This window comes from Salvelinus sp. IW2-2015, linkage group LG4p (assembly GCF_002910315.2).
Source record: "Salvelinus sp. IW2-2015 linkage group LG4p, ASM291031v2, whole genome shotgun sequence".
In the NCBI taxonomy this organism is placed as follows: domain Eukaryota; kingdom Metazoa; phylum Chordata; class Actinopteri; order Salmoniformes; family Salmonidae; genus Salvelinus; species Salvelinus sp. IW2-2015.
The window spans coordinates 17,149,986-17,171,557 of record NC_036841.1 but is presented as its reverse complement, the minus strand read 5'-3'; the positions used below and the strand labels follow the sequence as shown (position 1 = coordinate 17,171,557).

The following is a 21,572-nucleotide window of genomic DNA, read 5'->3' as shown; positions in this document are numbered from 1 at the left end:
TGCTTTAACCACCAATGATCTAAAAACGTGTAAAACATACTTTTTTTCATTTTCACTTATGTTGTAGCTTAGATCCTATTTGACATAATCTGAGGTGTTCGTGTTGTGCCTGCCATCGGTTGAGACACGGCATGCTCTTGAATAAAGGGTGGGTTTCATGTCTTGGCTGATAAATGTAGCTACTAAACATTACAATTTTAACTTTCAAATCAAATCTAAGTTTGTCACATGCACAGGTGTAGACCTTACCGTGAAATGCTTACTTACAAGCCCTTAACTATCAATTCAGGTCAAGAAATAGAGTTAATAAAAACTTTACTAAATAAACTAAAGTAAAAAATTAAATACAAAAGGTAACACAATAATATAACAATACCGAATCTATATACAGGGGAGTACCCCGTACGGAGTCAATGTGGGGGGGGGGTACAGGTTTGTCGAGGTCATTTGTACATGTAGGTAGGGGTAAAGTGACTATCATAGATAAACAGCGAGTTGCAGCAGTGTAAGAACAAAGGGGGGGGTCAATGTAAATAGTCCGGGTGGCCATTTGATTAATTGTTCAGCAGTCTTATGGCTTGGGGGTAGAAGCTGTTAAGGAGCCTTTTGGTCCGAGACTTGGCACTCCGGTACCGCAGAGAGAGAGAGAACGGTCTATGACTTGGGTGACTGGAGGTTTTTACAATTTTTTGGGCCTTCCTCTGACTATATAGGTCCTGGATGGCAGGAAGCTTGGCCCCAGTGATGTACTGGGCCGTATGCACTACCCTCCCCTGTTATCTGTGCCCAATAATGTTTGTACCATGTTTTGTGCTGCTACCCTGTTGTGCTGCTGCCATGTTGTGATGCAACCGGTCAGGATGCTCTCGATGGTGCAGCTGTAATTAGTACCACAAAGACGGTTGGAGGTCCACACATCATGGAACGTTTTACTTGATCAGGAATACATGTCGTTTTAAAACTCTTCCATAGATAATAATGCAAATATAGATTATAGAAAAGACATCTTTGTGGTAGTAAATCAAAGCTAAAATGTAAATTACATTTCAATGTCAATGGTGTAACAGCTAAATGCAGGTCCATTCTATGGACTCTATTTCTATGATTTAATTGACGCCTACCCTGTGTTCAAGAGCATGCTGTGTCTCAACCGATGGCTGGCACAACACAAACACCTCAGATGATGTAAACTAGGATCTGAGCTACAACATATGTGAAGAAAAAGAAAATCAGTTTACAAATGTTTTGATAATTGATGTTAAAGGTGTCTCACACTCCATATGTTATGTACCTCTCTATCTTCTCTCTAGCTAGCCCCCTCTGCTGCTCTTAGCAACAGTTAGACCACAAACCACTTTTCTCTGGCAGATCAGGGAAACAGTGTCACACACACACAATGTGAGATGAATGATTGACACCTCTAAACTTCCAGTAAGTGATTTGCCTCCAATGCTCCTTATAGAACACATCACTGCACTCTATACTCCTCTGTAAACTGGTCATCTCTGTATAACTGACGCAAGACCCACTGGTTGATGCTTATTTATAAAACCCTCTTAGGCCTTCCTTCCCCTCTATCTGAGAAACTGTACCTACTGCAGCCCTCATCCTCCACATACAACACCCGTTCTGCCAGTCACATTCTGTTAAAGGTCCCCAAAGCACACACATCCCTGGGTCACTCCTCTTTTCAGTTCGCTGCAGCTAGCGACTGGACGAGCAGCAAAAAACACTCAAACTGGACAGTTTTATCTCTTAATTCAAAGACTCAATCATGGACACTCTTACTGACAGTTGTGGCTGCTTTGCCTGATGTATTGTTGTCCATCTTCTTGCCCTTTGTGCTGTTGTCTGTGCCCAATAATGTTTGTACCATGTTTTGTGCTGCTACCCTGTTGTGCTGCTGCCATGTTGTGTTGCTACCATGCTGTGTTGTCATGTGTTGCTGCTATGCATGCTGTGTTGTTGACTGAAGTCTCTCTTTATGTAGTGTTGTCTCTCTTGTCGTGATGTGTGTTTTGTTTAATCCCAGTCCCTGTCCCCGCAGGAGGCATTTTGCCTTTTGTTAGGCTGTCATTGTAAATAAGAATTGGTTCTTAACTGACTTACCTAGATACAAAATACAGAAATCAGTCACTTGAAATGAATTCATTAGGCCCTAATCTATGGATTTGACGTGACTGGGAATACAGATATGCATTTGTTGGTCACAGATACCTTTAAAGTGGATAGTGGCTCAGAAAACCAGTCAGTATCTGGTGTGCCCACCATGTCCCGCATGCAGTGCAACACACCTCCTTCGCATTGAGTTGACCAGGCTGTTGATTGTGGCCTGTGGAATGTTGTCCCAATCCTCTTCGAAGGCTGTGCGAAGTTGCTTGATATTTGCAGGAACTGGGACACTCTGCGTACACGTCGATCCAGAGCATCCCGAACATGCTCAATGGTTGACATGTCTGGTGAGTATGTAGGCCATGGAAGAACTGTCCCATTTTCAGCTTCCAGGAATTGTGTACAGATCCTTGCATTATCATGCTGAAACATGAAGTGATGGGACAATGGGCCTGAGGATCTCGTTACAGTATCTCTGTGCATTCAAATTGTCATCGATAAAATGCAATTGTGTTCGTTGTTCGTAACTTATGCCTGCCCATACCATAACCCCACCGCCACCATGGGGCACTCTGTTCACAACGTTGACATCAGCAAACTGCTCGCCCACACGAGGCCATACATGCTGTCTGCCAGCTGCCAGGTACAGTTGAAACCGGGATTCATCCATGACGAGCCCACTTCTCCAGCATGCCAGTGGCCATCAAAAGGTAGGCATTTACCCACTGAAGTCGGTTACGACTCCGAAACTGCAGTCAGGTCAAGACCCTGGTGAGGACGACGAGCACATAGATGAGCTTCGCTGAGACGGTTTCTGACAGTTTGTGCCAAAATTGTGCAAACCCAAAGTTTCATCAGCTGTCCGAGTGGCTGGTCTCAGATGATCCCGCAGGTGAAGCAGCCTGATGTGGAGTTCCTGTACTGCCGTGGTTATACGTGGTCTGCGGTTGTGAGGCCGATTGGAACCTGAAATTACGATGTAGGCGGCTTATGGTAGCGAAATGAACATTAAATTATCTGGCAACAGCTCTGGTGGACAATTGCACGCTCCCTCAAAACAGGAGACATCTGTGGTATTGGGTTGTGTGACAAAACTGCACATTTTAGAGTGGCCTTTTATTGTCCCCAGCACAAGGTGCACCTGCGTAATGATCATGCTGTTTAATCAGCTTCATGATATGCCACACCTGTTAGGTGGATGGATTATCTTGGCAAAGGAGAAATGCTCTCTAACAGGGATGTAGACAAATTTGTGCACAAAAGTTGAGAGAAATAAGCTTTATGTGCATATGGAACATTTCTGGGATCTTTTATTTCAGCTCATGAACCATGGGACCAACACTTTACAAGTTGCATTTATATTTTTGTTCAGTGTATTTCGAGTTCCATAATTGCTCAATATTTAGAAAATCTCAGTCAGTGTGTATSAACAGGCTCTGTTACATACCAGCCCATTAAGTCCTTTAACGAGCTGCTAAAACACCTGCAGCCCATCAAACATCCAACCACCCCTCTCTCTCTCCCGCCCTCCCTCGCCCCCCCCTATTCCGCTCCAGCTGTCTGGGCTGCTTCCATCCCTCCATCTCCCCCTCTTTCTTCTCCAGCCTCACTCACTTCCACATCCCACCAAACAGCCCCATTCTCCCTCTTTTCTCCCGTTCTTTCCATCCACCCCTGTGCTGATTCTCAGTAAACTGCAGCTGTGCAGTATCAAAATAGAACGAGCGCAGGCCTTAGAATTAGCAGCAACTGCTAATCAAACAGGGGCGTGAACGAGAGAGGGAGAGAGAAAATGTAAGAGAAAGACAGAGAGAGCGAGAGAGAGAGAGAGATACAAAATAGAATGAGGGAGGGAGAGAGAGAGAAAATAGAGAGAGAGAGGATGCGAGAAAACACATGACAGAAGGAAATTGATGAAAAGGAGAGCTGACAGGGAAGGTCCAAGGCCATATAATATCTCAGAGTTTGGCCACCGGTAGAAGCTGGTGAATGTCTATCTCAATTACAATCTCTGTTTACATCCAAAATGGCACCCTATCCCTTTATTGTGGACTACCTTTGACCAGGACCCATAGGGCTCTGGTCGAAAGTAGTGCACAGTACTACGTAGGAAATAGGTTGCCGTTTGGGAGGCAGTAATAGTCTGCTGTGTAATGGGAGCCAGAGTGTGTATGTTTCCTAGTGCTGAGACAGCACAGGACAGGGTCCAGGATCAGACTGCAGCTATCGCCATCTGGATCACATCTACTGCAGAGAGAGAGAAAGAGAGGGGGGAGAGAGAAAGGGTGGGGGGAGAGAGAAAGGGTGGGGGGAGAGAGAAAGAGAGAGGGGGAGATATGGGGGGAGATCGAGGGACAGAGAGAATGAGAGGGGGGAGATGTGGACGGAGAGGGTGGAAGAGAGTAAAGAGAGGGCTAGAGAGTACAGAAAGTGAGAATATCATACTCTTATGAACAGGGGAAGGAGGCAGATAAAAAAATATATTTTTTATTGTCACATAAACCAGATAGGTGCTGTGAAATGTGTTGTTTTACAGGTTCAGCCATAGTAGTAAGGTTTCCGTGGAGAAAGTTAGGGTTAAGTGCTTTGCTTAAGGGTACATCAACAGATTCTTTACCTTGTCGGCTTGGGTGTTCAAACCAGCAACCTTTTGGTTACTGGCCCAACACTCTAACCGCTAGGTTACCTGCCGAGAGAGGGAGGAGATAGAGAAGCAGAGATGAGGGAGAGGAATGGCAGGGACTGCAGTCTACTGAACAAAAATATAAACACAACATGCAACCATTTCAACGATTTTACTGAGTTCCAGTTCATATAAGGAAATCAGTCAATATAAATAAAATAATTTGACCCTAATCTATGAATTTCACAAGACTGGGCAGGAGCCAGGCCCACCCACTGGGGAGTCAGGCCCAGCCAATCAGAATTAGTTTTTCCCCACACAAGGGCTTTATTACAGACAGAAATACTCCGTTTTATTAGCTGTCTGGGTGGCTGGTCTCACAATCCCGCAGGTGAAATAGCTGGATGTGGAGGTCTGGGGCCGGCATGGCCTGTGGATGTGAGGCCGGTTGGACGTACTGACAAATTAAGTTGGAAATTATTTGGCAACAGCTCTGGTGGACATTCCTGCAGTCCGCATGTCAATTGCACGCTCTCTCAAAACATGATACATCTGTGGCATTGGGTTGTGTGACAAAACTGCACATTTTAGAGTGGCCTTTTATTGTCCCCAGCACAAGGTGCATCTGTGTAATGATCATGCTGTTTAATCAGCTTCTTGATATGCCACACCTGTTAGGTGGATGGATTATCTTGGCAAAGGAGAAATGCTCACTAACAGGGATGTAAACAAATTTGTGCACAACATTTGAGAGAAATAAGCTTTTTGTGCATACGGATGTTGTCTGGGACCTTTTATTTCAGCTCATGAATCACACTTTACATGCTTTTATATTTTTGTTCAATATACAGTTGAAGTCAGAAGTTCACATACCCTTAGGTTGGAGTCATTAAAACTCGTTTTTCAACCACTCCACAAATTTCTTGCCTACAAACTATAGTTTTGGCAAGCCGGTTAGGACATCTACTTTGTTTACAGACAAATTATTTCACTTATAATTCACTGTATCACAATTCCAGTGTGTCAGAAGTTTACATACGCTAAGTTGACTGTGCCTTTAAACAGCTTGGAAAATTCCAGAAAATGATGTCATGGCTTTAGAAGGTTCTCATAGGCTAATTGGCATAATTTCAGTCAATTGGAGGTGTACCTGTGGATGTATTTCAAGGCCTACCTTCAAACTCAGTGCCTCTTTGCTTGACATCATGGGAAAATCAAAAGAAATCAGCCAAGACCTCAGATTAGTTTTTTTAGACTTCCACAAGTCTGGTTCATCCTTGGGAACAAACGCCTGAAGGTAACACGTTCAACTGTACAAACAGTAGTATGCAATTATAAACACCATGGGACCACGCAGCCGTCATACCGCTCAGGAAGGAGACGCGTTCTTTGGTGCGAAAAGTGCAAATCTATCCCAGAACAACAGCAAAGGACCGTGTGAAGATGCTGGAGGAAACTATCTATATCCACAGCAAATCGAGTCCTAAATCGACATAACCTGAAAGGCCGCTCAGCAAGGAAGAAGCCACTGCTCCGCCATAAAAAAGCCAGACTACGGTTTGCAACTGCACATGGGGACAAAGATCGTACTTTTTGGAGAAATGTCCTCTGGTCTGATGAAACAAAAATAGAACTGTTTGGCCATGATGACCATCGTTATGTTTGAAGGAGGCTTGCAAGCCGAAGAACACCATCCCAACTGTGAAGAACTGGGGTGGCAGCATCATGTTGTAGGGGTGCTTTGCTGCATGAGGGACTGGTGCACTTCACAAAATAGATGGCATCATGAGGGAAGAAAATGATGTGGATATATTGAAGCAACATCTCAAGACATCAGTCAGGTAGTTAAAGCTTGGTCGCAAATGGGTCTTCCAAATGGACAATGACCCCCAAGCATACTTCCAAAGTTGTGGCAAAATGGCTTAAGGACAACAAAGTCAAGGTATTGGAGTGACCATCACCAACCCTGACCTCAATCCTATAGAACATTTGTGGGCAGAACTGAAAAAGTGTGTGCGAGCAAGGAGGCCTACAAACCTGACTCAGTTACACCAGCTCTGTCAGGAGGAATGGGCCAAAATTCACCCAACGTATTGTGGGAAGCTTGTGGAAGGCTACCCGAAACATTTGACCCAAGTTAAACAATTTAAAGGCAATGCTACCAAATACTAATTGAGTGTATGTAAACTTTTGACCCACTGGGAATGTGATTAATGAAATAAAAGCTGAAATAAATCATTCTCTCTACTATTGTTCTGACATTTCACATTCATAAAATAAAGTGGTAATCCTAACTGACCTAAGACAGGTAATTTTTACGAGGATTAATGTCAGGAATTGTGAAAAACTGAGTTTAAATGTATTTGGCTGAGGCGTATGTAAACTTCTGACTTCAAATGTAGCTGCATATTTTCTCTTGACACGAGGGTAAGTGACAGACAGACCAGGGTACATGGAGAGTCAGAAAACAGCCTAACGTCTGGACCTCTGGGGGGTAGATCAGCTGTAATATTGCAGATAGATTGTCGCTTCCATCAATGTAATTGTCTGCATCATTTTCAATCCCCCATATATATTATTTTGTAAATATATACAGTGCCAGTCAAAAGTTTGGTCACACCTACCCATTCAAGGGTTTTTCTTTATTTTTTTACTATTTTCTACATTGTACATGATTCCAACACATATGGAATCCTGTAGTAACCAAAAAAAAGAGTTAAACATCTAAATATATTTTATATTCTTCAAAGTAAAAAAAACAAATGATAGTCCCACTAAGTGCAAGCCAGATGAAATGGCGTATCGCTGCAGAATTCTGTGGTAGCCATGCTGGTTAAGTGTGYCTTGAATTCTAAATAAATCACAGACAGTGTCACCAGCAAAGCAGAATGCCAAGAGTGTCCAAAGCTGTCATCAAGGCAAAGGGTGGCTACTTTGAAGATTCTCAAATATATTTTTATTTGTTTAACACTTTTTTGGTTGCTACATGATTCCATGTGTTATTTCATAGTTTTGATGTCTTCCCTATTATTCTACAATGTAGAAAATAGTCAAATAAAGAATGACCTTTGAATGAATGTGTGTCCAAACTTAGCCTACCCGAAGAGTCTCCATAAGAAGTGGGAGAAAAGCCAGCAAAGAAAGAGACCAATAGCAAAGTTCAAAAAGCCCCAGTGCCAGAAAAAAAATTTCATTTAAATAGCATCTGAAGGTAGACCCTTATGCACAGTTGTGACCCACTTTCTCAACCCAAAACGTTTCCTTGGTGAGAGGACACCATGCCCCTCATTTTTTCATAGCGTGTTATACTGATCTTACAAACTGTCCTGGTACGCAAAATAAAGCTTCAAGACGAACCTTTTACCCTTTAGTCTCATGTACTTTGACCCCTCTGCCTGATTGGCTGTCAGCTCTGGACCCATTGATGAGGAGTCTGGGGAAAAAAAGCCTAATCATCGTCCTCTTCCTCAGATTCACCTTCCTCCTCCTCATCTCCATCTCCCATTCTGACCACCTGCCCTTTCTCTCTAGTCAGGGCCTCCCCCCTAACAACAGGCAAAGGTTCCTTAGTACCTTTGACCACACCAGCCTCTCCCCTCCCACCTCCTTTCTTATCCCCTTTTTTCCTCCTCCGCTTGACACCCTCTTCCACCGCCCCTATTCGCTAGCCCTTCCCCACTTTACTCTCCTCGTCCACTAGCATGACCTGACTAGGCCCTGCCTCATCTACACCACCATCCATAGCATGACTAGACCCAGCCTCAGCTACACCACCAACACATCCCTTACAAATATTCCACTAGCAATCAACCTACCCACCAAACTCACTCTTTTCATGAACACAACCACAGCTTTGTTCATTCTGGATGCGGAATGTATAAACTCAGCTCCTACCTGTTCGCCGACCATGAGCAGAACCTCCTCCACCTTAACTCCATTCTCAGGAACACACCTGAATCCATGCCGTAATGACAGCGTCTCCTTCGCCCAAGGCTGCGAAGCCATCGTGCACACCACACCGTTCAAACCCCAGGAAACTAAAACTGTCTTCTTCCTCCCTAACTTTGAAAAAAAATAACTAACAGTGTGTTAACTCTCCACCATAGAAAATAAATATTGAAAGAAAGTAAGGACAGAGCCCTTTACATGGCCTCTCAACTACAAAACACTCCCAGCAGAGAGAGAGAGGCAGAGAGAGAGAGAGGCAGAGAGAGAGAGAGAGACGAGAGAGAGAAGCAGAGAGGAAGAGAGAGAGAGCAGAGAAGACAGAGAGAGACAGAGAGAGACAGGACAGAGAGAGGCAGAGAAGAGAGCAGAGAGAGCAGAGAGAGACAGAGAGAAGAGAGCAGAGAGAGGGAGAGAGACAGAGAGAGAGAGAGGCAGAGAGAGACGAGAGAGAGACAGAGACAGAGACAGAGACAGAGACAGAGAGAGAGAGAGAGAGAGAGAGAGAGAAGAAAGCGGAGAGAAATGAAAGAGGGGACTTTATGGTTGCCTGGTTCCCCAAACTCCTTGCTCCGGCCAAATGCTACATCACACCCACGGACGACATCTCCCCTACGATGTCTAGAATGGAAATACGTTCTACACCATCTGATTCGGCCCTGAAAACGATCAGTTGAGCAAGAGCCAAAACACACGTGGGTAAAGCGACATTTCGAAAATTCGTCATTAACTTTGATACTTAGGTCCAATCGCTGATGACTTTGTTTTGTACAACACCCCTCATTTTGAGTCGTCAGGCAAACTTCATGGCTCACACCTCTGCCAAAATGAGCCTGACATTTTTCAATTTCTTCAATGTCACCATGCATTCAGCACTCAGGAAACAAAGGATTTCTGGGAATATGGAAGCCTGTCCCAGAGATGGGGATTGGCCCTACAATGACCAGGCAGAGGGATGGTCGGACAGACGGAAGGACATTGAAATACAGATACAGCCAGGATTGTTGTCACCATTCAACATGGGTAACTATTAAATATCTGTACACCCCTGTTCCTCAGCATCCGCCTTGCCACCCTGACTATAACCTCACCCGTCAGTCTCAGACTCACCACTGATTTAGKTCACAATCATGAACCAAGCGGTCACAACTCATTACTGCCTTCATAAACTTTGGGGTGAAGCTTTTCCTCGGTACAGATCTTGGATCAGCTTCCCCTCCCAAATCCTAACCTTAACCATTAATAGAGAAAATGCTAAACTGACCCAAGAGCAGCATATAGGGACAACTTCACCCTACTGCTCCTAATAATGGATCCAAAAGGTATTGCACAATCAGTATCGCGGTCACTCACAGACAGAAACATAAGAATATTGGCCAGTCCAGTACAGTATCCTACATTTGTTCATTTGCTCATTCATTCACCCATTGACTTAGACAAACACTCACATTATGTTATCAGCAGCCTATTAGATGAAACATGAGCAAAGAGACACATTTTTCCCACAGAAACCATATTGCCCTGGACTGACCCCCAGCCACCCCCCACCACCCTGGCAGCCCTCTGCCTCTGTTTCCGTCCCTCTCCCTCTCAGCTGAGAGGGAATAACACACAGCTCTGTTCACATCATGCCTCGCTCCTGGATAATACATTACCCTCCACACACACACACACAGAGGACACATTCTCCCCTCGCTGTATGTTAAAACCACATGGCAAACACTCCTATCCAAAAACAGAAGGAGCCAAAACAGATTCCATCTAGCCCTCTCACACTCCGCCCGCCCCCAACAAAGGAAGAAGGGAGGCTGCAGCCTACAGCTCCGCAGTCTGATGTTAGTTACCATAACAACGATGGTGAGGGCTCTACTTCCCCCGGTGGCGGCGTGGCCCTTGCCGGGAGGCAGGGCATCCAAGGATAGCTGGTCCTGGCGGGAGCACATGTGGGCACAGTTGGCCCGGCCCACGGAACGTAGGGCCTGGAGGAGCACCAAGCTGGCCGAGCAGCCCATACCCAGGTACCCAACCACGTCACCCCCAGACAGGGCCCTCTGCCCTGGGTTCACCACCCAGCCCTGGCCCCCTGGACCTTGGACCAGCCTAATGGAGCTCAGTGAAGCTAAGTTCAGTAAACCCCAGCTACAGCCTAGTCCTGGTTAGGTTAGCCCAGGTTAGTCCCTAAAGCTCCGGTGCTCCAGCTCTGCCTGCCTACTTCGTACTGCTCTCCTCTGGCTCAGTGCTGCTAAGTGCTGAGCGCTGGGACCCTCCAGCTGCAGCAGACAGAGGCTGCCTTGTCGCTCCACTCTCCGCACTGATCTGATCTGCCTACACCGTAGCAGAACACAGCTGGCTCCTCCAATCGAAGCAAGACACGGTCGTCAGCTGACCAGAACTGACAGCCAAAAACACACACAGGCACGCACACTAGCACCCAGTCTCGCCCGCTCCCTCGAGTTCTCGTGCACGCTCTCTCTCGTCCACACATACTGTTCACACAAATATTCCGCCGTGATTTAGAGGGACATGGTAAAAAGACAGGAAGTCAATCCAAGCTGGAGTGAGCTCTGGGAATTGCACTAAGCAAAGGAGTAAGTGTGTGTGTGTGTGCATGTATGTGTGTGTCTGTGCATGCGTGTCCAAACCACCAGCTGTGTTACACCAGCCGTAACAGCGTCATTCAACTATTCAGACCAGCCACCTACTCCACACACTATGTACTCCCTCTCTCCCACTTAAGAATTTGAAATCTAGCTCATACTGTACACYCACTTAGCGGTACCTAAAGTGCTGCAGTCTGCACCGAAAAGCTAAATAGCACAGAGAAAGAAAAGGGAGAGTGAGTGGAGATAAATATAAATCTAGAGACAGAAAAGAAATAGAGGAGGGAAAACGAAGAGAGCGAGACTAGAGTAAGGGAAAAAGAGAGAAAGAGAGAGAGAGGACAGAGTAAAGGAGAAAGAGCCAGAGCAAGGGGAGAGAGAGAAAGAGGGTGTGAGTAGGGCTGTTGCGGTGACCGTATTACCACCACATCGACAGTCATGAATCATGACCGCAATAAAATGCACACTGGACATGCAATGGTAGTACCCAACTCACTAACGACCATCAGGTCCAAAAGGCTTGGTACTCAGGGCTATATTGTCCCTCTAACCAGTCTGACATTAATGCAAATTCCATCGAAAATCACATCAAAACAGTATCGTGCTTTAAAAACTCACCTCACTGTGATTGGTCCATTTGAAGAAAGAGGTTTAACAACAGGTTGAAACTAAGTGGAAAATATGGTAGTTGTGGATGTTGTTCCAAAGCCTAACACAACGAAATGACAGTGCTTTCTAAGGTGATGATTAATTCAAAAAGCCCATACGCATATTAAGAGCTTACTCACACCCAATGGATTAAATACAACGATTTCCTCATCAATCTACACAAAATACCCCATAATGACAAAGCGAAAACCGTTTTTTAGAAACTTTTGCACATTTATGAAAAGTAAAAAACATATACCGTATTTAAATAAGTATTCAGACCTTTTGATATGAGACTCAAAATTGAGCTCAGGTACATCCTGCTTCCATTGAACATCCTAGAGATGTTTCTACAACTTGATTGGTGTCCACCTGTGGTAAATTCAATTGATTGGACATGATTTGGAAAAGCATACACCTGTCTATATTAGGTCGCACAATTGTGGGTAGAGCTCCGAGACAGAATTGTGTCGAGGCACAGATCTGGGGAAGGGTACCAAAAAATKTMTGCAGCATTGAAGGTCCCCAAAAACACAGTGTCCTCATTCTTAAATGAAAGAAATTTGGAACCACCAAGACTCTTCCTAGAGCTGGCCGCCCTGCCAAACTGAGCAATCGGGGGGAGAAGGGCCTTGGTCAGGGAGGTGACTCTGACAGAGTCACTCTGACAGAGCTCCAGAGTTCCTCTGTGGAGATGGGAGAACCTCTCAGAAGGACAACCATCTCTGCAGCACTCCATCAATCAGGCCTTTATGGTAGAGTGGCCAGACAGAAGCCACTCCACAATAAAAGGCACATGACAGCCCGCTTGGAGTTCGCCAAAAGGCACCTAAAGGACTCTCAGACCATGAGAAACAAGATTATCTGGTCTGATGAAACCAAGGTTGAACTCTTTGCCCTGAATGCCAAGCGTCACCTCTGGAGAAAACCAGGCACCGCTCAACACCTGGCCAAAACCATCCCAACGGTGAAGCATGGTGGCAGCGTCATGCTGTGAGGATATTTTTCAGCGGCAGGGCCGCTGCGGGCTGTCATGTGCCTTTTACTGTGGAGTGGCTTCCGTCTGGCCACTCTCCCATAAAGACATGCTGCAGAGAAGAGTAGTCAGGGTTGAGGGACCTCAGACAGAGAGATAGTTGATGAAAACCTGCTCCAGACCTGAACATAGCGGTGCAGCGACTCTCCCCATCCAACCTGACAGAGCTTGAGAGGATCTGCAGAGAAGAATGGGAGAAACTCCCCAAATACAGGTGTGCCAAGCTTGTAGCGTCATAAACAAGACTCGAGGCTGTAATCGCTACCAAAGGTGCTTCAACAGAGTACTGAGTAAAGGGTGATATTTCATTTTTTTATTTGTAATACATTTGCAAGATAAAACAAATACCTTTTTTTACTTTGTCATTATTGGGTATTGTGTAGATTGATGAGGGAAAAATATTTAATACATTTTAGGCAAGGGGTCTGAATACTTTCCGAATGCACTGTATTACTGGAAACTAGATTATCTTATGTTTCACCGAGTCGTGAATGACGACAAAGATAATATACAGTTGGCTGGATTTTCTGTGCATCGGCAGGACAGAAGTCCGGTAAGACGAGGGGTGGGGTGTGTGTCTATTTGTCAATAACAGCTGGTGCGCGATGTCTAATATTAAGGTATTAAGGTCTCGAGGTATTGCTCACCTGAGGTAGAGTACCTCATGATAAGCTGTAGACCACACCATCTACCAAGAGAGTTTATCTATATTTTTCATAGCCGTCTATTTACCACCACAAACCAACGCTGGCACTAAGAACACACTCAAGGAGCTGTATAAGCCCATAAGCAAACAATAACATGCTCATCCAGAAGCGGCGCTCAAAGTGGCTGGGGATATTAATGGAGGCTAACATAATCCATTTTACCTCATTTCTACCAGATGTCAGAGGGCCACGCCGCCACCGGGGGAAGTAGAGCCCTCACCATCGTTGTTATGGTAACTAACATCAGACAGCGGAGCTGTAGGCTGCAGCTTCCCTTTACTCCATACAGAGAGACGCGCACAAAGCTCTCCCTCGTCCTCAATTTGGCAAATCTGACCATAATTCTATCCTCCTGATTCCTGCTTACAAGCAAAAACTAAAGCAGGAATTACCAGTGACTCACAATACGGAAGTGGTCAGATGACGTGGATGCTACACTACAGGACTGTTTTGCTAGCATAGACTGGAATATGTTCCGGGATTCATCCAATGGCATTGAGGAGTATACCACCTCAGTCACCGGCTTCACCAATAAGTGTATCGACGAAGTCGTCTACACAGTGACCGTACGTACATATCCAAACCAGAAGCCATGGATTACAGGCAACATCCGCACCGAGCTAAAGGCTAGAGCTGCTGCTTTCAAGGAGCGGGATACTTATCCGGATGCTTATAAATAAATCGCGCTATGCCCTCAGACGAACCATCAAACAGGCAAAATGTCAATACAGGACTAAGATTGAATCCTCCTACACCGGTTCTGACACTCGTCGGATGTGGCAGGGCTTGTAAACTACTACGGACTACAAAGGGAAATCCAGACGCAAGCTGCCCAGTGAAGCAAGCCTACCAGGTGGGCTAAATGCCTTTTATGCTCGCTTCGAGGCAAGCAACAGTGGAACATGCATGAGAGCACCAGCTGTTCCGGATGACTGTGTGATCACGCTCTGCGTAGCCGATGTGAGCAAGACCTTTAAACAGGTCAACATTCACAAAGCCGCGGGACCAGACGCATTACCAGGATGTGTACTCAAAGCATCCGCAGACCAACTGTCTTCACTGACATTTTCAACCTCTCCTTGACCGAGTCTGTAATACCTACATGTTTCTTGTGCCCAAGAAAGCAAAGGTAACCTACCTAAATGACTACCGCCCCGTAGCCATCATCCCGGAAATCCTAGACCCACTCCAATTCRCATACCGCCCCAACAGATCCACAGATGACGCAATCTCAATCGTAATCCACACTGCCCTTTCCCACCTGGACAAAAGGAACACCTATGTGAGAATGGTGTTCAYTGACTACAGCTCAGCATTCAACACCATAGTGCCCATAAAGCTCGTCACTAAGCTAAGGACCCTGGCACTWGACACCTCCCTCTGCAACTGGATCCTAGACTTCCTGACGGGCTGCACCCAGGTGGTAAGGGTAGGCAACAACTAATCTGCCACGCTGATCTTCAACACGGGGGCCCCTCAGGGGTGCGTGCTTAGTCCCCTCCTGTACTCCCTGTTCACCCACGACTGCGTGATCAAGCACGACTTAAACATCATCATTAAGTTTGCTGACCACACAACGGTGGAGGCCTGTTCAATGGTAAGACAGCCTATAGGGAGGAGGTCAAAGACCAGTCAGTGTGGTGCCAGGATAACAACCTCTCCTTCAACGTGAGCAAGACAAAGGAGATGATCGTGGACTACAGGAAAAAGGAGGGCCGAACATGCCCCCATTAACATCAACAGGGCTGTAGTGGAGCAGGTCGAGAGTTTCACGTTCCTTGGTGGCCACATCACCAACCAACTATCACGGTCCAAACACACCAAGAAAGTCATGGAGAGGGCACAACAATGCCTTTTCCCCCTCAGGAGACTGAAAAGATTTGGAAGGGGTCCCCAGATCCAAAATAAGTTCTACAGTTGCACCATCGAGAGCATCCTGACCGGTTGCATCACTGCCAAGTGTGGCAACTGCTCCTCATCTGACTGTAAGGCGCTACAGAGGGTAGTGCATACGGCCCAGTACATCACTGGGGCCAAGCTTCCTGCCATCCAGTACCTATATACTAGGCGGTGTCAGAGGAAGGCCTAAAAAATTGTCAAAGACTCAAGTCACCCAAGTCATAGACTGTGTTCTCTGCTACCGCACAGCAACCGGTACCGGAGAGCGACGTCTAGGTCCAAAAGGCTCTTTAACAGCTTCTACCCCCAAGCCATAAGACTCAATAATTAATCAAAATGGCCCCCCTATTGCATTGACCCCCCCCCTTTGTTTTTACCCTGCCTGCATCTCGCAGTACCCCCTGTATATAGCCTCGTTGTTATTTTTATTGTGTTACTTTCTTTCTTTACTCTATTTTCTTAATACTGCATTGTTGGTTAAGGGCTTGTAAGTAAGCATTTCACTGTAAGGTGTTGCACTGTTGTATTCGGCACGTGACTAATACAATTTGATTTAATTTGATTTATAATCACCACATCACAATATATTACACTAAGTGCTGGGTGAATAATTCTGCATATAGAAAATGCACAATACAGTATATTGCTCCTCTCCCTACCAACCAATCTCATCAGTTTTCCTCCACCACAAAGATGAGATGAGGCCCCTTCTCTCTCCCTCTCCTTCCTCAGCAGAAAACCAGTTTGCTGTGTATACCAATTCAATTCTTCTGGATTTATTGTCTGTGAAGTGCAGGAGCCTAGAGAGCAGGGAGTTGTTTTTGGACTGGGCCACAGCCTCTGGCAGCGTCCCTACATCAGTGTCTCTTAATCCTGGTCATGGAGACACAAAGAGGGGTACATTTTAGTTATTGCCCTCTAGCACTACACACCTGATTCCACTTTTCAAAGGTTTAATGATGAGTTAATTAATGGAATTAAGTGCGTAGCACTATGGCAAAAACTAAAAATGTGCACCTCTTTGGTTCCCCCTCTTTGGTTCCCCACTACTTTTGACCAGAGGACTAAGGGCCCTGGTTAAAAGTAGTGAAATAAATGTTAAAGAGAAAAAAAAGTTACTTTACAGCACATTTTCTATATAATATTAATAATCATAATTATTATTATTTTGGATGGGGGCACGCCCGCTTTGCGGCGGTGTGTGCTACGCCACTGCTTATTTAAGTGTAACTATAAGAAATCTAAGATGTGTCAAATAAATGATCTCCAGCTCAGGGCTCCAGCTATGTATTTGGTTTGCTAATTTGCTAGCTAAGTGGCTAGATGGCAAGATCAAGCGTCTTGGTTACAGCAGAGACATTCAATCCCCTCCTGGATCAAGATCACTGTTGGCTAAATTGTTTTCTGCGGCACTTCCGGTAATACAGTATACCCGGTATGGTACAGAAACGGTATGAAAATCTGGATACTGCCCAACCCTAACAAACGAACGCGCACACGCACCGTATAAGCTGTAATGTTTAGTAGTATCAGTATGCGTTTAGTATAATCCATAGAATTTGTTCAGGGTGTTATCTTGGCCCTAAACAACAGGCTATCTTGGGAAGCTGTATATATCCCATGATTAAGGCCTTCAACATCTGTGTGACAGCAACACACACACCCACCTCCACGAACACACCATTACAATTAGGGCTGGGCGGTATACCGTATTTTACTATACACACACACACACACACACCGGTATTGATGCATGTTGTGTCATCTCTCTCCGCTCTCCCAATTCAATTTCAATTTAAGGGCTTTATTGGCATGGGAAACATATGTTTTTGAAAACTTTGTTTTACACACAAGACAACACAAAACAATATAAATAATATACTCAACTAGAAAAATAATAATAAATAAATAAATAAATAAATAATTAGCTTTAAAGATAACGTACTTTAGACAAGACAAAACACACCGGGCAGAAGGCTACAAAGGTTAAAGGGCAATCTGTAGTACAGGGACAGAGCAAACACCTCACCGTTGCTCCTGTAAACAGTCAAGGGATAGGGGTGGAGAAATGTAACCACTCACAAACAGTCATGGCCACAGACCGACCATCCACTGGACCAAAAATAAAGTTTACAAAGCTTTAAAAGAAAAAAATATATAATAATCATTTTATGTAAGCGTGAACAAAATGTTCAAAATGTTCAAAAAACAGGGCAAAAGCTCACATTTTAGTCTCTGACCGGGCAAGATGAACAAGGCATCCACAGGTCACAATCAATAAGCACATCATCAATCTTAATGCCCCCCCCCCCAAACACAAAGAAATGCTCATCCAACCCTTAAGTCACAGGGGAGTCAAATACAGACTTATTTTTGTTTTAATAGGAATGACATCAGAGGATGGACTGTTTAAAATAAGACCGGAATGGAGCCCAAGCCTGATAAAACAGTTTGGGGATCCCACGTGTATTTCAGAGAGCACAACACATCTCTCACCCAATATTCATAAGATGGGGGAGCTGCCATCTTCCAGTTCTGTAGTATTAGCCATCTAGCTAAAAGAGWTGTATAAGCAACAGTGTCCAACTGGATTCTTGACAGGGGGGTACCTATGTCGGATCTATAACATATATATCAGAGAAACATTTAAATATTAATTCCCAGAAACCTGACAGTTTATGACAGCCCCAAAACATAAGCAACAGTGTGGCTAGTTCCATTTTACATCTGACACAGGTAGGATCAAAATCAGAGAATATTCTTCCAAGTTTGGCCCCGGACCAGTGGATACGGTGAACCACCTTGAATTGAATGAGGCTGTGTCTGGTGCTAAAAGAGGACGAATGCACCCTGTGCAGCACAGATTCCCAGGTGACTTCCCCAAGTTCCTCCCCCAAATCCTTTTCCCATCGAGTCTTTAAAGGCACTAAAGAATGGTTCTGTAAGTCACTAATGATTGCATATACATCTGAAATTGCTCCCCTAGGAAGCTTGTTCAGCTCAAAGATGCTCTCTATAGCTGTATTCGCAGGCCTATGGGGAAATTCAGGTGTGTTAGCTCTGAAAAAAGTTCCTAGTCTGGAGATAGCGGAAAAAGTGGGATTGGGGAGGGGGAAGTTGAACTTTTCCCGTAGCTGAGCAAAAGAGGCAAACGTATCATCAAATAATAATTGGGCTAGTGAGGAGAGGCCTAGTGAGTGCCAGATGGCAAAAGCCCCATCATTCAAAGATGGAGGAAATAAAATGTTCTGATTGGGCCTGATAGAGAAAAGCCTCCGAGGCTAAAGGCTAAACAGAACTGATTCCAAATTTTAAGACACTGCTTTACAATTGGGTTGACACACCTTTTGCCTAGGGACACTGGGAGAGACGAGCACAACACAGAAGAAAGTGCAGCAGGTTTACATGATTCAGACTCCATCTGGACCCAGAGTGGTCTAGGGCCAGTAGKWTCAGTCTGCAGCCAGTACAAAAGGGCTCTGAAATTTGTAGCCCAATAGTACGTCTGAAAATTTGGTAGAGCTAAACCACCCAATGTGTGCCTTAGGCTCCTGTAAATGTTTTCTACCGATCCACGGTACCTTGCCATCCCAAATAAAATACATGAATCCAGTGAATTAAAAAAAGATTTTGGAATAAAAATGGGTAAACATTGAAATAAATATAAACATTTGGGCAACACATTCATTTTAATGACATTAATCCTTCCAATAAGAGAAAGAGGGAGCGAATTCCAAAAAGTAAAAGATTGTTTCAAACTGTCTAGAGCAACAAAGTTTTCCTGAAACAAATTTGAATATTTCCTTGTCACTTTAACTCCCAAGCAGGTGAATTGATCCCGGACAATCCTAAACTGAAAACTTGTAAAAGAGCACTTTAAAGCAGCTTTATTTACAGGAAAAAGCTCACTCTTGCCTAGATTCAGCTTGTACCCTGAGATTGATCCAAACTTTTTAAGAACAGATAAGACACGTGGCAATGAGGTATCAGGGTTAGAGATAAACAAAAGGAGGTCGTCAGTATATAGCGAGACTTTCTGCTCTAAGCCCGTCCTGATTATACCTTGAATGGCATCATTAGAGCGTAGTGCGATGGCGAGGGGCTCGATTGCCAAAGCAAACAACAAGGGGGAGAGTGGACAACCCTGTCTTGATCCACGGTGCAAGGGAAAATAGTCAGAGGACAAGTTGTTAGTCCGTACCGAAGCCATGGGAGAAAAATAAAGAATCTTTATCCATGCAATGAATTTGAGGCCAAAGCCATCCTATATAGGGAAGCGGTTAGACAGTCCCACTCATCGTGGTCAAAAGCTTTTTCCGCATCAAGTGAGACCACCATCTCCGGGTCCCCCGACGCTGGGGAGTACAGTATATTCATAAGGCGTCTAATATTGAAAAACAAATGCATATTTCTCACAAAGCCAGTCTGGTCAGAGTGTATTACTTGGTGCAGCGAGCCTTCCATATGGATGGCTAAAAGCTTGGCTAGGATTTTGTAATCACAGTTTAAAAGCGAGATTGGGAGATAGAATCCACATTCCAGGGGGGTCTTTGTTTTTCTTTAATAATAATGAAATTGAAGCCGGATAAAGACTAGGCGGTAGCTTTGAGGTATTAAGGCACTCTGCAAATAAATCGAGAATGGGCAAAGCAGACCAGAAAACGTCCTGTAAAATTCGGTTGGAAAACCGTTCGGACCCGGTGATTTACCACTTTTCATTGCGGACACTGCTGTTGCAATCTCCTCAGGTGTAAATTCTTCTTCTAGACAGTCATGGGAGTCTGTATCAATTGAAGGCATATTCAGACCATTAAAGAATGAATCAATCAGCAAAGGGTCTTGAGGAGATTCAGAGGTGTATAGCGCAGAGTAAAATTGTTTGATTTGATCATTGATCTCTTTATGTATAACTGTGGGGGCAACAGACAGGGTCCTTATTTGTGGGATTAAACGTGAGGCCTCAGATTTACAGATCTGATGTGCAAGGAGTTTACTGGCCTTGTCGCCTTGTTCATACACTCTGTATCGAGCTCGCAAGAGTAACTGTTCAGCTTGCCTGGTAGAAAGCTCATCAAATTCAGATTGGAGTAGTTGGCGCTCTTTATGTAGATCAGAGGAAGGATCCGTAGCATACTTCTCATCCAATGTGGCTATGGATTCGCCCAGGTCCCAAAGTCGCTGAGAGCGAGCTTTGTTTTGGTTGGCTGTATAAGAAATAATTTGGCCAAGTAGGTTATGCTTTGAGAGACTCCCATATGGTAGAGCAGGACATACCTGGTGTTGAATTAGTTTCTAGGAATAAGGTGATTTCAGAAGAAATGAAATTGACAMACTCCTTAYCTGAGAGTAAAATGGGGTTAAGACGCCATTGATAACACATAGGAGGTCGCTGGGGAAACTCTAGTTCAAGCACTAATGGTGAATGGTCAGAAATAACAATACTCTCGTAAGTACACCGCCGAAAGTTAAGCAGAAATTTTTTGTCCAAAAATAAGTAATCAATGCGGGAGTATGTTTGATGAACATGAGAATAAAAGGAATACTGTCTATCTGTAGGGTGTAGGAAACACCAGGCCTCACACATAGCATATTTCTGAAGAAAAGATTGAATAAGTAGGGCACATTTAGATGGGCCTGTAGTTCTTCGTAAAGACTTGTCAAGAACTGGGGACATTGTACTGTTGAAATCCCCCCCTAAAATCAACAAATGGGAATCTAAATTGGGTATAGCAGATAAAAAAGAAGAAATTAAACTTGTGTCCCAATTGGGAGCATAAACACTAGCCAAAACAAGAGGGGTAGAAAACAGTTTACCGGTTACTATGACGTATCGTCCCTTAGGATCAGCAATAACCTCAGCAGCTACAAACAAAAACACTAAACAGAAAATAACTACCCACAACCCAAACACATAGAAATATAACGACTAGAACAAAACGTAGAAAAACAACATAGAATGCCCACCCCAACTCACGCCCTGACCAAACTAAAATAAAGACATA

At 44.6% G+C, this 21,572-nt stretch overlaps 1 pseudogene; it reads right to left on the bottom strand.

The window, feature by feature from the left end:
• LOC111957373 (dedicator of cytokinesis protein 10-like) overlaps positions 1-10,975 on the bottom strand; it is a 130,436-nt pseudogene extending 119,461 nt beyond the window's left edge.
• Positions 10,976-21,572: the final 10,597 nt, after the last annotated feature.